Here is a 14,458-nt window from a genome sequence, read left to right as displayed (position 1 = left end):
ACTGTTTTGGTAATGATCATAACAAATTAATTTGATGTTCATGTGGTCAACACATGTCCTCCCATCTGAGCACTGCACAGCAATGTATCATTAGCAGGTCAATGGTGTTGTAAATAAAACACCACAAAATCTAATAGTCACTTAGGCTTGTTGGGGTATAATTGCAATATCCCAAAATCAGCTGGGCAGCTCCCGTTATGTATTTATATCTGTTCCTGTATTTTCACTTCAGGCATCCAATGAAGTGGGTTCTAGCCCACGAAAGCTTATGCCCAAATAAATTTGTTAGTCTCTAAGGTGCCACAAGGACTCCTCGTTTTTGTTAGTACCAAACGCAGTCATAAGAACAGTTTCCTATGGCGGAGTGGCATCCCTACTCCCCCATTGTATCAGCACTCAGTAACTTTAAACATTAGCAGCCTGTCCCAAATGTTCCAGCTAAGTGTCTCCTGGTGCCTATTTAAAGACCTTTACTTACCTTACCATTCTTTTCACATCGCTTTCTTTCAGTCACTTATTCTCCTCTTCATAGCAAACCCTGCAGCTTCCCCTGCATTATTCATTTTCACAGAAACTTGTTCCTCCCACTTCTGAAACAGGACAGGAAAATAGAGAACATCATTTTGCTTTCACCCCAGTTACAAACATCTGCAAGAGCCATTCAATTATATCCTCTAGTCCTCCAGCGGTAGTGTGATGTGATGGCTTATGTGTATATAAGAGACACAGGACTGCTCTACCGAAATATATCAAAAAGAAAAGGAGGACTAGTGGCACCTTAGAGACTAACAAATTTATTTAAGCATAAGCTTTCGTGAGCTACAGCTCCTGAATCCGATGAAGTGAGCTGTAGCTCACGAAAGCTCATGCTCAAATAAATTGGTTAGTCTCTAAGGTGCCAATGTACTCCTTTTCTTTTTGCGAATACAGACTAACACGGCTGCTACTCTGAAACCTGAAATATATCAGCGGCTTGTGGATATAATAGCACCCCCGGTGGAGCTGTTCTTTCATCTTTGGCGCAGGGGCTAAAGTACCTCTCTACAGTACTACTCACAGGTGCCCTCATATTTAGTATCCAGCTACTCTTCTCCATCTTGATCCAAGTAGCCAGAGCATGGCATGCTGGGGCCTGTAGTCTCCATGGGCTAAACCTGCAGATGAAGGTGGCCCATGAGCTGACAGGTAGATGGTGAGCTGGCGACTGATATGGCTGTACACTTGCTTGTCCAGCCATGACCCACCGGGACAACTACACTCGACAAGGGTGCTGCAGCTGGATTGGCTGAGAGTCTGATACCAAGGCCTTTCTCAGCAGTGTGATCTCCTTAGCAGGGTAAGTTAGATTGAGACAGAGCCCGATCACGTTCAAGTCTAAATGTAAGACTGACTTCTCTAACAAAGCCTTGTCCAGTTAGCAGAGTCTACCCCAAAGGCACAGAGGGTGAGGAAGGGGGAGAGAAAGGCAAGGCAAGAAGGAAGCATTATAGGAGAGGAAGGAAGGGAAGGTGAGAAAAAGGGAATGAGGGGAGACAGCGAGCACAGAGCCCTCTTTCCGCAGGCTCACTGCTATCTTTAGTTGGTGGCTATTGCTTAGATACTGTGATGACAGGAGCCTGAGCAATACTGGAGAGAAACAGGTCTGTGGACACATTCTTAGATGAATTACAAGGGATGCTATCACCTCTTGGGATCACAGACCGCTACACCAGGGCTAGCAGCTCATTCAAAATCCCAGCAGCACTACTCCAAGATCATAAGGGGACAAAGTTGGGAAAAGACTTCCAGAGAGTGCAGGGTCAGGAAGGAACACATTTCCTTCAGCTCTTCCCCTTTTAGCCTGTAAAAAAACATGCCAGGCTCAACAGGTAGAGAGAGTCAAATATGCTAGTGGGTCTCGCTAACAGATCCGCCCAATAGTCCATCAAAGGTGCTACCCTGCCCAGAGAAAAGCAAGTCGCCCCTGGAATTCCCCCTGGGGAGCGCTACATATTTTTAACCCACTCAAAGATTTTCGTCCTCGGCTTGTTCTATTTTGCCGTGTCTTTCTATATGAAGGAGGGCAGCCCAGGCATTCATAGCCAGCCCTCTGCTTTCCCATACTTGTTAAAACATGACAAACTGAAAAACAGAACTGAAAAGAGACCCCTGTTGAAGCAGCAGCTTCTGACCTGGTCAATGTGTCTTAGGGCGGGTCTACACTGAAACCGGTACATCAGTGGTGCAGCTGCGCCGCTGTAGCACTTAAGCTTCTACGCCGATGGGAGAGCTCTTCCCGTCAGCGTAGTCAGTCCACCTCCACGAGAGGCAATAGCTGTGGTGACAGGAGAAGCCCTGTCTACACTGGGGGTTAGGTCAGTATAAGTACGTCACTCAGGGGTGTGGGTTTTTCACACCCCTGAACGACGTAGTTATACCGCTATAAGTCTGTAGTGGAGACCTGGCCTTAGAAAGAGGTAGTCAGTGCCGAGAAATAATCTTTGTCATAGGTTCACAGAGTTTAAGGCCAGAAGGGGCCACTAAATCATCGGGTCTGACCTCCTGTATCTCACAGGCTATTAGATTTGACCCAGTTACCCCTGTACACAGCCCAGTAACTCATGTTTGGGTAAAGTCCATCTTCCAGAAATGCAGCCATTCGTAATCTGAAGACATCAGAGATGGGAATCCCTGACTTCCCTTGGTAACTTATTCCAATGGCTTATCATCCCCCACTGCTAAAAATGTGTGCCTTATTTCCTCTTTGAATTTGTCTAGCTTCAGCTTCAGTCATTGGTTCTTGTTATGAACCTTTTCTTGTTATGCCTTCTTCTATTTGAATAAAGAACTCTTTCGTATCCCGTATTTTCTTCCCAAGAAGGTACACGTACACTGCAATCAAGTCATCTTTCAATCTTCTTTTTGACAAAATGACCAGATTGAGCTCTTCCAGTCTCTCACCGTAAAGCATTTTCTTCAGCTTCCGAATCATTTTTGTGGTTTTTTCCCCTGCATTCGCTCCAATTTTTCAACACCCTTTTTAAAACGCAACACCAGAACTGTACACAGTATTCCAGTACTGGTCTCACCAAGGCTGTGTACAGAGTTAAAACCCACTCCTGACTTCTACTCACTACTCCCATTTATACATCCAAGGATCGCATTAACCATTTGTGCCACAGCATCACAGAGAGTTCACCCTCAGTTGCCTGTCTACAGACCCCTAAACCCTTTTCAGAGTCACTGCCTTCCAGACTACAGTCTCCCATTCTGGAGGTATTGCCTGCCTTCCTTGTTCCTACATGTATAACTCTGCATTTGGCTATATTAAAACATACTTTACTTGAATGGGCCCAGTTTACCAAGCAATCCAGATTGTTCTGTAGGCCTGCCTACCTGCCTGGTCATTTCTCTTTGCCAATCTTTGTCTTAGTTGCAAATTTTATAAGCCGTGATTTTATATTTATTTCCAGATCACTGATGCAAGTACTGGCTAGCATCAAGCCTAGTACTGTACTGAAGGGGCTGCAAAACCCCTCTAGAAATACAATGATGATCCCCTCCTGACAACTACTTTTCAAAAGCTGTCAGTTAGCCAGTTCTTAATCCATTTAATGTGTGCTTTATTGACGCTATAGAGTGCTAATTTGTTTCTCAGTATGTTGTGCAGTACTAAGTCAAATGCCTTACAAAAATGTACGTATATTATATCTATGCAGTTATCTTTATCAACCAAACTTGTCATCTCCTCAAAGAATGAAGGTTTATTTGACAAGATCTATCTTCCATGAAACAATGTTGACTGGCATTAATTATATTCCTATCATTTAATTCTTTATCAACTGAACCCGTATCAGCTTTTCCATTATTTTGCCTGGGTCTGATGTCCAACTGATCAGCCTACAGTTACCTGGGTCATATCGCTTGCCCTTTTTGAATATTGGCACAATATTAGCACTCTTCCAGCCTTCTTGAATTTCCCCCGTGTTTATCCCAGAGCATGCAGGTTACACACAACAATGCGAAGGTGGCTGTGCTGGCCTATTGCACATGCATGTGTGCTGTTTATTTCAGATTTAACTGTCCAAGAAATACAACCAGTGAGGCTATTTATCTCAGGTCCCTATTTGCAGAATTTCCTTTCTTAAATGGAAACCAGAGTCGCAGCCTCAGGCAGAGAGCAGCACAGACACTGTGGGCGGATTGAGGGCTGGCTCCAACACTACAATGTGGAACAAATTATAACTCCAAAGGCAAAGGAAATGAGAAGATTGTGGACCCAGAGATTTAGACTTACATCCCTTGACTATTAAATCCTGACCCTCTACAGATCCAAGCCCAATGTAAAGTGAGCTTAGGCAGACCATTTGCTTTGGTGAGGTGTCCCCTGGCCTCACCTTCAGCCTGTATAATAGGGATGGGAGTGAAATTGAAGAAAATAAAAATCATCACTCAAACTGACTCTGTGATTAACTTCCGATAGGGTGAGAGATTTTGAGCCTATGGTGGCAAGTGGGTAAGCTGAGTCAAATAAGAAAGGTTGGACTAGTTGGTTGTTTCTCCAATCAGATGTCAGATGGAAAATTCTTTTGCTTATTCAGAATAAGGGAACATTTAGTATGGCAATAAAGACTTGAAGAGAAAACAGGAAGACTCACAGGTTTGAGACTCAGCTGCCAGTTCCTAACTGGAAGAGTTCAGATTCAGTGCACAGGGACTGCAGGGACACCTCTGGAAATGCCTCTGTAGTGAGGAAAGCAGCCCCCTCCTCTCTCCAGGGTGTTACTATCAAGTCTGTCATTTAGAGACTGATAGTTAATCAATTGTTTTGCATCTGTCATATTTAGGGCCTGATCCAACTCCCAGTGAAGTGAACAGGAGTCTTGCCACCGACTTCAGCCAAAGTTGGATTGGGCATTAAACTCCTCAAAGCATTATTAATTATTACTACTATTATTAATTTATATTTCAGCAGCACCTAGGCATCTGAGGCATGGGCAACTGCCTCACTGTGCTAGGCGCTGTAAAACCACAGAACAAAATGATGGTTCCTTGCCCACATCTTACCACAAGTTTGTCAACTGCTACCTACAGCCAGGGCACTACTTGAACAGATGATAAAAATCGGGGGCCTGATCCTACAAATTGCAGAGCATGTTCTACTCCGGCTGAAGTCAACAGGGGTCTTAATATGAATCTTTTAAAAAGGAGTTTTGCTCAGGCCCATATACGTACTGTCCCTGCAGTAATGCCCATGTACAAATGACAACCCTGTGTACTGTATGCAAGAACTGGATTTTAAAGTGTGTGTGTTTGCTTTCTGCTCGCTTTCACGCTCAGTGGACTGTCTAATGAGGAGTTCTTAATTATCACTGGAAAAATTATGAACTGATCCTGCACAGCGCTGGAAGTAGGCAATCCCAGAGCAACTGACTAACTCCCCTGCATTTTCTTCATGATTTACTGAAGTTACTTAAACTCCGACAGAAATTGCTGGGGGGGGGCAATTGTATTGCAAACATTTTCCTGCTAAAGCCAGACATTCTGGGATGGGCGAGACCCTGAAAGTGGGTGAAATGGGTTGTTTGGCGGGGGAGTAGAAAAGCAGCAGGATTCCCCCACCAAACCATCAGGTTTGCTTCTTTACAGGCTGGTGTTATTTGCAAGGCAGCAGGGCAGGTTTGGTCTCCAATGGCAACCAGACAAGCCTCAACTCTGGCTCTCTGGCTTCACTTTCTAAGGGAAGGAAAACAAATATCCCAGGGCTAGCAGAGTTCTGGGGCCAGCCTCCCTGCCTTCGCGGTGCCGGCTATGTGGGGGTTTGCTGGGACCCTTCTCAGGAAGGGCGGATCGCTGCAAGCCAGTGGGCTGCTCCTTTCTTTCACATTGTGTCTGTCGGTCCGGCTGCCCATCCCAGTGCCTGCGTGTCTCCTTGGCTCGCTCTGGCTGCTTGTCGGTGTCTCGCCCAGCGGGTGTTTGCGTCTCTCTCGATGCCTGTCAGCCTCTCCAGGGTCCGTGTGCCAGGCTGCCCCGCAAGCGTGTGTGTGCCCGCATGTCTGTCTGTCTGTCTGCCTCTCGCTGGCTGCTTGCCCCCAGCCCTAGGGGAGCCCTGCTGCCATCCCCCCCGGGGGGGGGGTCTTCTGTCTCCCTCGCCCCCCTTTTTCGGTCTCTGGCTCCTCAACTTGAAGCCACTTGAGTGGGTCCCCCCCAGCTCAGCCTGCCCCAGGCTCTCCCCTGCCCCAGGCTCGCCCTTGCCCCTGCCCCGGGCTGGCCCCTGCCCTTGCCCGGGGCACTCTGCAGGCTCCGCGCCCCCCAAGTCGTTACTCACCGTCCCTGGCCGGGGTCTCGTCGGGCGCCTCTTCGCTGCCGCGGCTCCCCGCCCCGGCCAGCCCGGCTGTAGAGGGCAGGAGCCGGCGCTGGCCGAGCCCCGCCGAGCCCGGAGCGCTCACGTCCCGCCAGCCGGGGCGGAGATGGCCGTGGAGAGGAGGCGGCTCCGCGGCTCCAGGGCGCCACCTTCGGGATCCTCAGCGCCACGGGCCGGGGGGCCGCGGGGCGAGCTCGGCGGGTCCCGGGGGCACCGGCCCAGCCCTAGGCATGGCCCGGGTATCGAACCGGCCCCTCTGTCAGACCCACGCGGCGAAGGTGCAAAACAGGCACCGAGCAGCCTCCTAGCCCGAGCCTGCGGGTCTCCTGTACAGCTGCTGCCTTCCCCGCCAGAGGTGGATGCACGTCAGTGGTGGGTAACTGATCCCTCCTGCGTCTCTCACCTGCTTCCTGGGTTGTTGTGAGAGATACTGTGCATTTGGATCAGGGCTCAAGTATTGGCCATTAGTTGTCTTGCAAACACATGACAAAAAGGTGGCCCTGCCCAAAGAGTTTACACTATACCACTTATTATCAAGAGCTCTGTGATCCTGGGGTGGCAGACACCACAAGAGAGGAAATATTATTGTGAATTGTTATTTCCTGGGGCTGAAAACGTGCTTGGAGCTGTACAAAACATAAACATTATTGTCCTCAGCAATGGCCATCTAAATGGCCTGGCAGCTGCCACTTCCCTTCCCCTTTGTATTGTGGTCATGCCTATAGGCTCTAACTAAGATCAGGCCCCCTTGAGCAAACACCTCACATAGCAAGAGATAGTCCCTGCCCCATAAAGTTCACAATCTAAATAGACAAAGATAGACAAGGGGTGGGAGGGAAATAAGGCCTTGTCTATATTGTACTGGTTTAGTTGAACTGATTAGGTTAAATGGATTTCATTGAACTAGTGCAAGCTCAGTTTGGATACTCTCAGTTTGGTATAAAAGTGGCCTTTTTCAGATTCTTTGTTAAGGTAAGTTAATCACTAAATCAATAACCTATTCTTAACTAAATGACTCATTTCTGCCTTTGAAAATCTCCCCCTTGATTTGGCTTTAAGCAGGAGCTCTGGCTAAAGTGGTAGTGAAGATGGGCATAAGGGGAGGGGGCTAGAAAGACTCCCTCCAAATCAAATAGTTTTCTGTCTCTAAGCCACTCTAACCCACAAGGGTTTCCTTTGTGGGGAAGTCCCCCCAAAAATGTAAAGGGGTGGCAGAGACTGTGTCGCTTCTGGTATATTGCAACCAAACCACCCAGTGCGCTGCGGCCCAAGATCTGGAATACAATGTGGAAGAAATGAAATATGATAATGCAGGAATCTGTAAACGTCATGAGATTAGTTTCTGTATCCTAATTTTCTGTGCCTTCGGTCCCATGATTCAGCATTCCTGGTGTCCTTAATTTACAATAACCAAAGTGTGAGGAGACCAGACTTGTGTGGGATGGAGGGAGATATGGTTCTGGAAATGAGGGCATCTGTGGACAGCTGTGAGAAGTGAGCAAAGCCGGGTGGGTAGATCTCCCCACCCACCCATCTCCTTTTGGGATGAATCCCCACCAGGACAAGGAGATAAAGTGGATAGGAGGAAGTACTTCTTAGCATATGCACAATGTGCCTCAGGTGGCACGTGACCAGGATTCATCACCAAATTTGGTCCACTGGCTGGATCATTAGCTTCCCCGGCTTGGGCCAGGTGCTGATGGGGAGTGCGATATGAACGTTGATCCAGGCCCCCTGAGGATGTACTGACACACCTGTTTGGAGCTTGGATTTCTAAGCACACTTGTTATAGGCAGTGTGATGCTGAAGACTAGAAGTGCAAAAAGGTATGGAGAAAATGAATAGGGAATTCTTATTTTACCCTTTCATATATCACAAGAACTAGGCATCACCTGATTAAATGAATAGGCAGCTGGTTTAAAACAAACATAAGGAAGTACTTCTTCACACAACACACTGCCAATCTGTGGAACTTGTTGCTGTGGGTGTTGTGAAGGCTAAAAGTATAACTGAGTTGAAAAAAAGAATGAGATAAGTTCATGGAGGATAGGTCCATCAACAGCTATTAGCCAGGATTGGCAGGACACAAGCCCATGCTCCAGATGTCCCTCATCCTCCAACTGCCAGAAGCTGGGACTGGGCAAAAGGAGGGATCACTCAAAATTGCCCTGTTCTGTTCATTCCCTCTGAAGCACCTGGCATTGGCCACTGTCAGAAGACAGGATCCTGGACTAGATGGACCATTGGCCTGACCCAGTATGGCCATTCTTATGACCACTGCCGAGAGCCATCAAGACTGCAATCTAGGGCCATCAATTAACGGTTCATCTCCATGGAACAAAGGCTGCTCTACACAGGAGCTTGCAAGGGAGAGGAACAAACATGACTGGCTGGACTGGGAGTGTGAACACATGGCTCTTTGCAAGGAGTCCTGACCACTGGCACACATAAGAAGGCAGTACAGGAAAGACTTTGCCCCGCCTGAAGTTCTGACAAACTACACTCTCACTGAAGGGGTGAGCTCAGCAGGAGGGAGATGGTCTCTCAGGACTTTGGTTATTTTCAATTATCTGCAACCTGAGTGCTTTTAATGGCAAAGTCACTGTGGTTAAGAAATTCCTTCACTAAGCCTGTGTTCTTTGCTTGCTTGCCAGGGTTTCTCTTAAGGAATTAAATGAGTGTCCACACCCTGGGCAGAGCTCTGAGGGAGTGTGTGAGACTGGGAGGACTCAGAAGGTCTCAGACACTGATTTGGGGGTCTAGGAAGTTCGTGTCCAGTGTCCCAAGGAAGGATGCAAGAGGAGAGGACTGGGCCCAGGTGTCTGCCTAGCATTCCAGAGCTAGAAACAGTGATGAAACGACCTGGATCCAGCAGACTCAGAATGATATGGGACCCAGCAATTGGGTCCACTTGCACAGACTGGTGACCATACAGAGGGGTACTGGGCCAGTTTATAACTAAAGCTGGTAAGGAAATATGCTCAGTTATTACAGCGCATCCTCATCACTCATACCACTAGAATGCCCACACACCTCTCAACACAAACAGCCACACATGTCCCAACGTCGCTGCAAGAGAGATGAGGGATGCAGTTAACAGATCAAACTGCATGGCCCTAGCACTCCAGCAGGGGGAAGCCAATCTGCGTGCGTCAGAAGAACTCCGAATGAATTTCTGAGCTGGAGTCAGATTTCGATCTCAGTTACTCTGGTGTAAATCCAGAATGATGCGAGTCAAAGGAATCACTGAGGAGTTACACCAGTGTAACTGACTTCCGTCAGACTCTGGCCTCTCATGCAAGCTGATATCATTTTCAGGTAGCAAGTATGCAAAGCTGGGGAAGTGAGAAGCCAGAATGGCTGAGGAGTGTAATTGGTACATAGGTCCCAGCAGCTCGTCATCAGAATCCATTCATAGCATGCTGCTGATCTGTGTATTGACTCACAAAGAGACGTTGTAGGTGCAGTTAGAAACTAGGAGCCGAATCCTGCTCCCACTGAAGTCACTAAGATCTTGTGTCTCCTGTGTTGAATCCCGTACCGTCTGATCATTACTGGCTCTGAGGCTCCCTTTACAGATCACACTTGGTTTCCTGCTTTCATCATGTCACCAGCCTCTGCTGAGTTCCACCCACTACATTTGACACAAGTGAAAGGAGGAAGACTAAAAATAACAGGCCAGAGGTGGCAACAAGGTGTTTGGAAATGAAGCCACTGTGGGGCTTTCTTTCTTTTCTTAAGGGGAACCTCTCCTGGATTCACCCAACAGCCTGAAAATCCTCCATCCAGAGCTTCTCGGGGAAAAGCTGCAAGCTGAGACGTTGTAGGTGGATGTCTCTGTAAACCACTGGAACGAGTCAGCAAAAAAGACAGAAACAACCATCAAATTCTGTTCTTCCAGGGAAATGTCCCCTCTTGGAGATCAGTCCAGGCCCATAACCTTGGTGGGGAGCCCAAGCTCTCCAGCAGCATTCTTCTTCTCACCAGAATCTCCCCCGCCCCCAGCAATTTATAGTCCTTCTCTCATGCTAAAAGCTGACATTAAATTAACCCCTTGTTTCCCAGAGACCAGATAGCATCTCCGCCCCCATCAGACCCTCTTACAGTGAAACCATTTCCCAACCCACCACCCATTGCCCTGCTTTGCTCTAAGCCATCATTCACTACGCGTGGAAATACCATGTATGCACTGAGACCTTTTGGCACTCTTGTTCCATTCACAGCAAATGGAGCCTCATTGTCACTGAGTTCTCCACGTGCAGCTCATCGCAGGATCAGCTCTTCAGTGTCTTCCACTGCCTATCACTCTGGCTAGTCTTTATTTGCTTTGGACTATATTCTATAATCAGTCGTGTACCGAAAAAGAATACGACTTAATGCTGGACAAACAACAATGTCGCATTGGACTGGTGATTATGCTACATCTTGGCTTGTCAATTCTCCTCTCCTCATTTCTCAGTGATCCTATTTTGGGAGAGTAGGAAATCAGATCGGTGGGTGTGGTTTTGTTGTTGGTTTGTTTAAGATCCTCCAAGAAAACTCATTTGGACTTAACAAACACCCTGGAGAAAAAGCAGGCACAAATGAGGTATCTTGAGTCTTTATTTAAATCCTACTCCACAAGAAATGTTCTCTAGCATTATCATTATATTTTTTATTAAATACTGTGTTAAATATAAAATACTCATTCACAAGAGTGGATGGCATAAAATACAAGACACTAAAAAAAATCACTCTACAAGTCTCATTCACAGACATCCGAAATGTTACAAGTCATTAAAAGTTAGTATCAAAGGTTATGACAATCAGGTAATCCCTGGTTATACAATAGAAAGGATTTATAAAGCACAAGAAGATCTGGAAGTTGACTTTAATGAAGACTTCTGCTCGGCAAATCCTGGACTGTGTGAATGAGATCTGAAGCTGGGGCAGATATTCAGAGGCACAATGGGAGTTAGGCTTTCACCTGCCATTGACAAGCCATGGGAACTGGGCAAACAACTCTAATTTCTGCCTTTGAAAATCTCCCCCTTGATTTGGCTTTAAGCAGGAGCTCTGGCTAAAGTGGTAGTGAAGATGGGCATAAGGGGTGGCTAGGAAGACTCCCTCCAAATCAAATAGTTTGTTGTCTCTAAGCCACTCTAACCCACAAGGGTTTGCTTTGTGGGGAAGTCCTCTCCAAAATGTAAAGGGGTGGCAGAGACGGTGTCTGGTCTGGTGTATTGCAACCAAACCTCTCAATGTGGTGCAGCCCAAGATCTGGGATACAACGTGGAAGAAATGAAATTTGATAGTGCAGGAATCTGTAAACAGCATGTGATGAGTTTCTATATCCTAATTTTCTGTGCCTTCGGTCACATGATTCAGCATTCCTGGTGTCGTTAACTTACAATAACCAAAGTGCTAGGAGACCAGGCCTGTGTGGGATGGAGGGAGATATGGTTCTGGACAAGAGGGCATCTGTGGAGAGCTGTGAGAAGAAAGCAAAGCCAGGTGGGTAGTTCTACCCACCCACCCACCCACCCACCTCCTATAGGGATGAATCCCCACCAGGACCAGGAGATAAAGTGGAGTGTTTTGCATAGGAGGTGGGGGGCTAGGCAGGAGGAATTGCTGCCGCACCTGTTTGGACCTTGGATTTCTGAGCACACTTGTTATAGGCAGTGTGACGATTAAGACCAGAAGTGCAAAAATAAAGACAGCAGGTACTAAAGGAGCAGAACCATTTCTCAATTTCTGCTCCCAGCCGTGGTCATCTTTTCCTTTGTTTATTTTACTGCTTCTTCTATGGCAGTTGCAAATTTTGGTGCCTCATTGGTCACTTTGTGGCCTTTGTTATGACAAGACATTTGCCCAGCAGAGGAAATCAGCTCTGGGGTTCTCTACCATACACCTCTGTCCTATGGAACCCTGTCCCTGTGACAATGAGTTAATGAAAGTGAAGTAGGAATAAAGCTGTAGGCTGGAGCTGCTCTCATTCTGATGTGACCCAGAGACTCAGATCTAACTCTGTTAAGCAGCCATCTGGTTCAAGGTGAAGTGGGTCTCCCTCAGGAGCAAGAACATAGTACTTGTGCAGCACTGGGCAATCTCAAAGTGCTTTACAAACATCAGTTCATCAGCCCCGTGAGGTAGGTCAGTATCATTATCCCCATCTGACAGATAGGGACATTGAGGCACAGAATGTTTAAGTGACTTGCCCTAGGTCAACCAGCAAGTCAGTGGCAGAGGTGGGGATAGAACCCAGGAAGTCCTGCCTCCCAGTTCTGTGTTCAGGCCACACCTCCTTCTATCATAACCAGAAAATGGCCCCAAACAGCCAGCTGTTCATACATGGGTTTATTTTCCTTACCAGCTGGTAAGGATTAAGAGCAGCCACAGGGTAAGAACCATGGAAGCAGGGGAAGGGGCACAGAAAGGCGCAGAGAGGAAACAGCCATACAGATTCCTATTTCGAACACCCTTCTGAGATGAGATGGACTCAACCCAGGGCATTTCAACCACCCCCCACCCCCCAAAGTCTGGGTCTCGGGCTCTGGACTGGGCCCCTCTCTTCTACTGAGGCTATTTGACATTTAGATCTGTTTTGGAAAAGGGGGGGGCACTTTTACATTGCCACAGAGAGCTGCTATGGAGAGTTCAGGCAGAGGGGATAGTAACTCGAGCTACACCTCCCACCTCTTAACCACTGGAAACATCCCCTTTCTCCAGTGAGATGGTCCCGTGACCAACAGCCCACCCAGCTGCCTCTCCAGCTCCCTGGGGGCGATGCCCGGTGGAACCAATTTCTCTGCCTGAGGTTTCCTTCAGTTCCTAAACACTTGGGAGTTTGGCAGTGGAATAGCTGCTTGACGGTAAGGGGTCAAATTCCGCTCTCTTAACCCCAGTGCAGCCCTGTTGATGTCAATGGAATTAAACCAGTGCGACTGGGAGCCGACTTTGGCTCATTGTTTCCTTGGAGCGGTCTCTTTCCCCCAGTGGGTAGGGCACTTGGATTCGCTCAGGTTTCTTGGGTTGTTGGAATCTGTCTGTGGCTCCTAAGATACTGTAAGTGTTACCCGATTCCCTCCCCTAATAACATCCCCTGTCCCTTGCATTCCCAGTCCAACCTCAGTGTGGCAGAACTTCAGCTCTCCCCGGTGGCCGACAGTGGGCTGCAGCAGGAGCCACCCACAGGTGCTGGAATTAGTGGTGGTGCTGCCACCCGCCCCGGCTTGAAGTGGTTTCCATCACATACAGGTTTTACAGTTTGGTTCAATGGCTCTCAGCACCCCCGCGACACAGATTGTTCCAGCCCCCCGGACTCACCTCTGCACTGGGGGAGTCACACGCTCACTGCCTCCCCTGCATCTGCCTGACTCCAACTCCACCCAGCCTGATTGCTTTGTGACTCCCCTACCCGGAAGAGGAGAGGGACTTGGGCAGCCACATAGGCCTTGCTTGGACATCTAGGAACACAGGGCTTTTCCCCTCTAGACATGCGATAGGATAGAGCTTCTGCACCTGCAGAGTCCAGGCAGCTTAGCTAAGAGGCGGTACAAGACCGAGGAAAGCCACACGCACAAATATGTATGCACTCACACAAGCAACGTGGGAAAGAGAGCATTGGTGCCCTAACCAATGGACGTGTGAATACAGGCAGGGTAGCTCCTGGTCGGGACATGTTTATCCAGCAATGCCACTTGCGTATTTTCCTTATCAAAGCATAAACCTCTTGAACGAGAAACTTACAAGTGAGACTCTAGCCAGCATTTCAAGAGGGGCAAATTTAACCAGGCACTTTCTAAACCTCTCTTTGGGGAATGACAATACACAGCCCGGCTTGTCCATTAGGGCCCAATCCTCAGCTCCCAGTCAGGTCAATGAGCGTTGAGGGCACTCAGCACCCACAGCATCAGGTCCTTGAAAGTGCGTGAGATGGGGAACAGTGGCTGCACTCCTACAAAACATCCCAAATCTTGTCAAACAAATGATGCTGCAGTTCCAATTAACCCGGGGGATTAGCAGGGAAATCAGTCAGTTCAGAAGCTTTCCGGGTCTGCCTATGAATTTGGGGGTAGGGCTAAAAAGGGAGGCATTCTTTCAGGCAATATCCCTTATGGGGAAAGAGTGATG

The 14,458-nt window shown here is 47.9% G+C and overlaps 1 protein-coding gene across 3 annotated transcripts in view; it reads right to left on the bottom strand.

Annotated features, from left to right (window-relative positions):
• The window catches only part of RADIL (Rap associating with DIL domain), a 72,261-nt gene extending 65,822 nt beyond the window's left edge, over positions 1-6,439 (bottom strand). For 2 of the 3 annotated variants that reach the window (XM_084642255.1, XM_084642254.1), the window contains exons 1-2: positions 6,308-6,439; positions 479-590 (exon numbers count right to left, since the gene is read on the bottom strand). The gene's annotated coding sequence lies outside the window, so the exon portion shown is untranslated. The remainder of the gene's footprint in view (positions 1-478; positions 591-6,307) is intronic. The other variant, XM_084642256.1, reaches the window with a different exon arrangement.
• Between the last annotated feature and the right edge of the window lie 8,019 nt (positions 6,440-14,458).

This window comes from Lepidochelys olivacea (genome assembly GCF_965140295.1).
Source record: "Lepidochelys olivacea isolate rLepOli2 genome assembly, chromosome: 10".
NCBI classification, from domain to species: Eukaryota; Metazoa; Chordata; order Testudines; family Cheloniidae; genus Lepidochelys; species Lepidochelys olivacea.
This window is presented reverse-complemented; position numbering and strand designations above follow the sequence as displayed.